This window comes from Sciurus carolinensis, chromosome X (assembly GCF_902686445.1).
Source record: "Sciurus carolinensis chromosome X, mSciCar1.2, whole genome shotgun sequence".
NCBI lineage: Eukaryota > Metazoa > Chordata > Mammalia > Rodentia > Sciuridae > Sciurus > Sciurus carolinensis.
The window spans coordinates 33438302-33446162 of record NC_062232.1 but is presented as its reverse complement, the minus strand read 5'-3'; the positions used below and the strand labels follow the sequence as shown (position 1 = coordinate 33446162).

At 49.1% G+C, this 7861-nt stretch overlaps 1 non-coding gene across 1 annotated transcript; it reads left to right on the top strand.

Moving 5' to 3' along the window:
• Positions 1-7206: 7206 nt before the first annotated feature.
• Trnaa-ugc (transfer RNA alanine (anticodon UGC)) lies at positions 7207-7280 on the top strand. The gene has a single exon. It is a non-coding gene; the product is annotated as a tRNA-Ala (tRNA).
• The last annotated feature ends 581 nt before the right edge of the window (positions 7281-7861 follow it).

The window sequence follows — 7861 nt, the reverse complement described above, 5'->3', positions numbered from 1 at the left end:
GTTAAGTGCCCCTGAGTTCAATCCCAGGTACCAAAAAAAAAAAAAAAAAAAAAAAAAAATTAAAATAGTCCAGCCCAAAAAAGTAGAAATAAAAGGAATCACAAAAGTGTTTCAGACAGTCAATTGATAAAAATACTACATAGATTTCTGGATATTGATGTTTGAGGTTTTGGTGAGCATTTAAATTTCCAAATTGTTATATGTTATCTCATTTAAATGTCCACTTTCAGCCAGACATAGTGGCCCACTCCTGTAATCCCAATGACTCTGGAGGCTGAGGCAGGAGGATTGCAAGTTCGAGGCCAGTCTCGGCAACTTAGTGAGGCCCTAAGTAACTTAGAGAGACCCTGTCTCAAAGTGAAAAATGAAAAATAAAGGGCTGGTGATGTGGCTCAGTGGTTAAGCACCCCTGGGTTCAATCCTCAGTATCCTCCCCCCCAAAAAAATCCACTTTCATAGAAGTTTTTATATTTGCCATTTTGTATTCTTTCCTTAAAGAGGGAACCCTCAAATGTGTAGTCTTTGGACCTCGTGGTAGCCACAGTGGGTTCCTGGTGGCTATGATTAGGTATATTCTGATGATGATAGAGATGGTGCACACAGCAGCTTACAGGCGGAGAGAGTCCCTGAGACATGCGGTCACCTCACAGTGGCTTCCTTCTCCTTTCAGGCTGAAAGCACAGAATGGGATTAGAAGAGTCTGCACTAGTCTGCTCAGACTGCTGTGACCAAGCACCACAGACTGAGTGGCCCAGACATTAGACAGTTACTGTCGGACCGTTCTGGAGATCGGCAGTCCAAAGTCAACGTGTTGGCACGTTCCTTCCCACGCCTCTCCGGTTGGCTTGCGCATGGCCGCCTTCTCCCTGTGTCTTCACACGCTAGTGTCTTTGTCCTAATCTCTTTGCAAGGACACCAGCCATACTGGATTACAGTCCAGCATAAACAGTCTCATTTTAACTTAATTACCTCTTCACAGACTCTATCTCCAAAGATAGACGCTCCTCGATTTATGCGATGACTTCCGGACAAACCCCTCGTTCGCGGAAAATAGAGGCTGAACATGCATCGAACACACCTAACCTGCCCCGCGTCCCAGATCAGTCGCGCCGCGCTCCCGATCGCAGGGCTGACCGGGAGGAGGGGACCACGCAGCACTAGCCAGGGAAAAGATCCCAGTTCACAATTCCCAGTGGATCCCTTTGGCACCATCCTCAAGTTGAAAAGTCCTAAATCCAAACGTCTGAGGGGAGGTACAGTGACATTCTGAGGTCCTGGGGGTCAAGACTTCTGCGTAGGAATTGCGGTGGGGGACAGATTTCGGCCCCCAGAGATCCTCGGAAGGCCGAGGAAGCCTACGCTGATCGAGCTGCTCCATTAGCACTTCCAAGCCTCGTTCAGCTCTGAGTCATCAGGCGGTGTCATCAAAGACCCCGAGGCTCCTTCCGATCCGCCAATAATGCTAAGTAGTCCTGGCACCGGGAGCCGGCATCCTGGCAGCAGAATTGCAGCCTTCCGCCGAGAGGAAAGCCCTCCGAACCGGCGCTGGCAGCTCTATTTTAAGACATTTTAAAGCGCTGCATACGTGGCTCCCTCCCCGGAGAGGACCTCCTGGCTTTGCACCGGGTGGCATTTCTTGGCTCGGGGCAGGCTCTGGGGACCCCCTCCAGCGCCACCTTATCTACAGCCCCTTGGGCTCAGAGCTGCGCCGCATCTGCACGGTCTCAGCCTCCGCCAGCCCCGCTCTGATGAAATCGTTGCCAGCGTTGCCACTACGGTTTAGCGGAGGTTACGATCCACCAGGCGGCCTCTCCCCTCGCCGAGTACCTGACCGCGCCGTCCAGCTTATCCCCACCAGGACCAATTAGCTTGCTCCCTTAGGGATCTGCAGCGGTTGCCACGAGTGACTGATGGGGGCACAGGCAGGGAGGAGGCAGCTGCTGGCCCTGGTTGAAGTTTCAGCTGATCCCTGAGTCCCCATGGCAAGCCAACATGCACCGGCCAGCATTGTGACTCAGTTTCTCTGTGCTAACAACTTGATGTAGGACCCCAGCCTGGACAGCGCCGTGGAGAAATGAATATCATTGCCCTGATTTTATGCCTAAAGAAAGTGAAGCTCAGGGATGTTAAATGACTGATCCAAGGTCACACAGCTTGTTACTGCAAAACTCCAGACTTTGCAACAACAAAGCCCTCTGGTGTCTGCATGAGTTCACCAAGCCCCCCGCCCCACGCGGTCTCATCTGGAAAGCAGTTGAGAGGCTGTTCAGCCCAATTCCTTAATTTTACAGGAGAACATTATGGCACACACTGGAATGGGCACCCCCAAACCATTCCCAGTCCTCTTTTCCCTTGTCTTCTATCACAGAAGCTGTAACATTTAAACGCTTCTCTTCCTAGATTTTCTTGTAGCTGGGCAGAGGATTTGTGTCCCAGTTCTGGCCAATGAGTTATAAATCCAACTCATATAAGTTGGTGCTTCCAGGAAAAAGAGAACCATTCTCTTACAACATCAATTGTCTTTTGTACTCTCCTTTCTTCCTGCCTGGAATGCAGTTGCAGTCTCTGGAAGTGCAGCAACCATTTTGCAACCATGAAGACAAAAGTCCCATGTTAAGAATGGAAGATCAAGAAAATAGGTTGATCGCTACTGCTACGGTCGAGCTGACACACCAACCTGGGTTTCTCATAGCAAAAGATAAAATCTTTATTGCTTACACTACTATCTGTTGGATTTTTTTGATACTCACGACCAAATCCAGTCCTAATTGATACACCACGTAGATGTAGCATCCTGAGGTCTGTGATTTTCCTGCTTAGAATCTAGAGACTAAAGGACCCTTAAAAGAACATCCCAGATTCTCTGAGATGTCACCCCAAGGTCCTCCCTTCTAGTCTCATCCCCATGATGCATTTCCCAGAGAATTTAGAATGTGGACAAACACATCTAATAATCCCCCATTTATTCCACATGGGGTCCCCTGGCCGAAGGGGTTGAGGGTGGAATTCTCTGTAAGGCAGTCTTCGAGATGCCCCTTTCCCTTTAGTGTGTCCTAGTGTGGAGGCCGTAGTGTAAGAGGAGCATCCATCAGTGAGAGGGTGTTCAGGAGAAGGCGTCAGAAAAACTAGATTTAAAAGCTGGTCCCCAGGCTGGGGAGATAGCTCAGTTGGTAGAGTGCTTGCCTCACAAGCATAAGGTCCTGGGTTCGATTCCCAGCACTGCAAAAAACAAAAACAAAAAAATAAAAGCTGATTCTTCTCAATGGCAGTCACTAATCCAGAAATGACTGGTTCTCCCCCATGGTCTCCCTCTCTTTATAGAAACAGATTCCAAATTTTTACATGAGCACATTATCATCTGGGAAAAAAAAAAAAAAAAAAAAAAAAAACTACCTTTCCCAACTTTCTGGGCAGTAGCCGTAGCTATGTGATTAGGTTCCGAAGTGAAAACAGAAGTAGTGAGCGTAGCTTCTAGAAAGTACCTTTGAAAGCAAGGGGCATGCATTTCTTTCCTTTTTTGATTCTTCGCCCATTCTTGCATTCTGCTGCTTGGAATGCGAATGTGATGGTTGGAACTCTAGCTGCCATCTTGGACCATGAAGGTGAGGACCATATTCTAGGGATGGCAGAACGATGGCTGGGTCCCTATGACTCTGTGGAGCAGAGCTGCCTACCCCCAGACTCTGACGGAAAAGAAAAACTTTCCTTTTGTTTGAGCCACAGCTGTTCTGAATCTTTATATATAATCCTAACAGAAAGATGTGCCCATTCTGAGGCAGTCTTTTGGACTCTCTGAGCTCCCATGCATAGCCTCATTTTTACAATGGGAATCATGATGCTCACTCCACAGACCTCAAAACGAGCTTGGGCAGGGAAATAAGACGATGTTTGTCACAGCACTGTGCAAACTGTTCAGCACTGCAAAAATGGTAGACATGGTGGGGGTGGGGCGGCAGGGGTGGAAACGGAGAGCTGTACAAAAGAATCAAATAGGTTTTTTCTTTTCCAAAGTGCTTCTTAAAGATTTTGCATTTCCTACGTATGGTCAACCAATATATGAAAAAGTGTTCAACATGGCTAGCAAATAGAGAAATGCAAATTAAAATGACACTGAGATTCCATCTCACTCCACTCAGAGTGGCAATTATCAAGAATACAATAACAATAAATGCTGGCGAGCATGTGGGGAAAAGGTACACGCATGTGTACCTTGCTAGTGGGACTGCAATTGGTGCAACCCTTCTGGAAAGCAGTGTGGAGATTCCTCAGAGAACTTGGAATGGAACCCCATTTGACCCAGCTATCCCACTCCCCAGTTTATACCCAAAGGACTTAAAATCAGCATACTACAGTGACACAGTCACATCAATGTGTATAGCAGCTCAATTCACAATGACTAAGCTATGGAACCAACCTAGGTGCCCTTCAACAGATGAATGGATAAAGAAACTGTGGTGTATCTACACAATGGAATATTACTCAGCCTTAAAGAAGAATGAAATTCTGGCATCTGCTGGTAAATGGATGGAACTGGAGACTATCACACCATGTGAAATAAGCCAATCGCAAAAAACCAAAGGCCGAATGTTCTCTTTGATTTGGGAGGGTAGAAAGGGGAAGAATGGAAGTTCATCGGATTAGACAAAGGGAAGGGAGGGATGGGATGGGAGAGACAATAGAATGAAGGGGACAGAACTTTTCTATATTCATATGTGAATACACAGCCATGTTCAACCCCAAGAATGCAGTCCTGATTGGAATGGGTCACACCCTATGTATGTATTATTGTACATACACCCTACTGTCATGTATACCTAAAAAGAACAAACAAATTTTAAAACAGATTCTGCATTTCCTGTCTCCATGGGGCTTGATCTCCCTCATCCTGTCCTTGGTGGAGCAGGAAGGAGGCTCATTATATATCCAAGTCCCTGGGGGCATTCATAGTTTCTGATTACATGACCTTATTAATACAATTCTGGCTAGATCCTTGTGCCAAGACAGTTGAGGGGTTTTTAGTTTATAATCCACTCTTTTTGGAGCTGTTTATTTGGGGGCTTTTGGGGTCTGTGGTCAGACCCCCATGAACTCAGGCATTGGACATAGAGGCCAGCCCACCTCTATTTCACTGTGGACAGAGGAAAGATGTGGACAGGTTCTTGCTGAACCCTCTGTGAAAGGCGTTGGGATGTGGATCATTTAACATCAAAACTGCTGAGCAGAGCCAGGCACATTGGCGCACGCCTGTAATCCCAGCAGTTCTGGAGGCTGAGGCAGGAGGATCACGAGTTCAAAGCCAGCCTCAGCAACTTAGCAAGGCCCTGAGCAACTCAGTGAGACCCTGTCTCTAAATAAAATATAAAAAGGGCTGGGGATGTGGCTCAGTGGTTAAGCACCCCTGGGTTCAATCCCTAGTACCAAAAAAGAAAAGAAAAAAAAAATCCTGCCAAGCAGGAGCCATATGCTGACCGGATTGTGAAAAAGCGTGAAATTTCTGGCTGACCTTGACAGAGACCGCACAGTCCCGCTTTGGTGAACAGCGTGCTGGGGCAAAGGCCTCCTGCAGACCACCCCCCATCCTCGCTGACCCAAGCCTGACACCTCAGGTTGGTTCAAGGCCCCTGGCAGGTTGAGCCCCTAGAATTGGGGTCCATCTTTTGTTTCTTAGAAATCTGGCATCTCTGCAGGTCACTACGATTCTTGGAGCTCTGGTCCACACAGGTCAAAAGCCACTGTCTCCCAGTCATGTCCCAGTTGCTGCTAAAAAAAGATGCTGAACAGTGAAGTGCCCCCGCCTCCCAGCAAGCGCCATGAGCTTGGCGGGACTTCCGTCCAATCCCGGCATGCTTGGTACTGTCCTGGATTCCCAGAAGGTCCTCTGGCAGCCGTTGAGTGGAATTCAACATGGCAGGGGGCTGGAAAACGGGTAGGAATGGAAGCAGAACTTAGGGAGGATGTTGCGACTTGAGATCAGGCCCAGTATGGCTGCCGCAGGCCCCGCCTGCACTGTCCTTCACTGCGCTGCATGCGGTTGCTGGAGAACTTTCAGGGGCACAGCCCGGAGAGTCTAGGTCTTCTCCAGACCCCAAGCAGATGAGGAAGGCGAGCGGGAAAGCAGCCCTCGGGAAGAAGGGGGCTGGAGCCCCAGCCAGAAGGAGCGGCCAACATCTGTCCAAGGCCAAAGCCTGGCCTGGCAGGCGGCGGCCTACCCTCTCTCCAGAGTGAGGGGCCCTGCTTCCTGTGGAGTGGGCTCGCCCGGTCCTGTGGCCCCTGGCGGGCTGGCTCATCAATCAGTTCCGTTCAGCGAAGAATTCAGATGCTCCGGAGTCCGATCCAGGTCTGGTCTGACTACTCAAGTCTGTCACCACAGGGCCTGCTGGGCAGCAGCCGGGACTACCAGTTGCTCTGGTCACACTGCCGGAAGGGCCACTGAGGTGCAGGGGATATTGACAGCGTTCTACCCTGATCCCCTCAGCATGGATCATTCTAGTACATACCATGTCGTACGATCTCCTGCTATTCTCCCTCCTTCTCAGGGTTGAGTGAGGCAGTTTGGCAGTCCCCAGAGCCACCCGTGGTGACAGGCATTGGTGGAGAATGACTTCCACGCTCCCTGGCCTCCCAGAGTGGGATTCAGTTGGTCACGCACCGTGGGAACGTAGTCTCAGCACACTGCACCTTGGCTTTCCTCGGTCCCCAGCCTCGCTCCTCATGCCCTGGCAGCGCTGCCTGAGATGGTTTCCTACACAAATAAACTGCACCCAAGTCCTTGCCTTGGGGTCTGCTTTTGGGACAGACAGACTAAGACACAGGGCAGATTAGTGGATGGGTGTAGTTGGAATCATTCAATGAACCCAGATTCTGGGCACAACTTGGGACAAGTCAGCAGCTAGGACTGGCCAGCCTGGGACCCCAGCGTCACTACAGAACCTCAGCCCTGGGCCAGTGTGGAGACCAGGCTCTGTTCTGCTGAATTACACCATGAGGTGTAGAACAGCGACTTTCAGGCTGTGCCTAAAGTAACCTGAGTTACTCCATTACGTAAAGCTGTAGTTTGCCATAAGCTACTCCATTTTGAGTGTAAGTGCTGAGGTGGAATGACTCTATACCTTGTTTGTACAAGTAAATAACCACCATCAGCCTGGTACCACCATAAGGCACAAACTGATAAATAAATTGTCATGCAAATAAGTATAACGACGGGGCTGGGGATGTAGCTCAGTTGGTAGAGCGCTTGCCTTGCAAGCACAAGGCCCTGGGTTCAATCCCCAGCACCACAAAAAAAAAAAAAAAAAAAAGAATAACGACCTGTGAGCTTATTGAATCAGAAGCACATGGATGCATCAGCTTCAAACTCATTGGAATAAACAGACCCATGAGCTCATCAAACACACCAGACCACCAAGTGATGCAACCCCCTCACTCAAGACCCATAAAAGAAGGAGCATCCTGAGTCTGGACATAGATGCATCCTATTCTGTCAACTAGTCACTCTTCATGAGCCTTGTCCAGGAAAATGGTCACAGCAACAAGCCTCCAAATCTCTGCCCTTGGGCTTTAGCAGAGTGTGGTTTCTCCTGCCCGTGAGGTCCCTGTAAGTCCCACTCCAAGCTGACATCTCAAGCTGACATCCAAGCTGACCCGGAAACTGCCCTGTGTCCGACCCTGACCTAGGATGAGTTCCTGCACTTTGTGCCCTGAACAAGTTCTGTGACTGGTTCCTAATCTTATCCGATCACCTACCGTGACTCTTCTCATCCATATCCACCCTCTGCCCTTGCTCCCAGTTCAGCCTCCTGAACCCCTGTGGTTGCCTTAACTCTTTCTTAGCCTTTCCATGACCTATATATATAATTCTGGG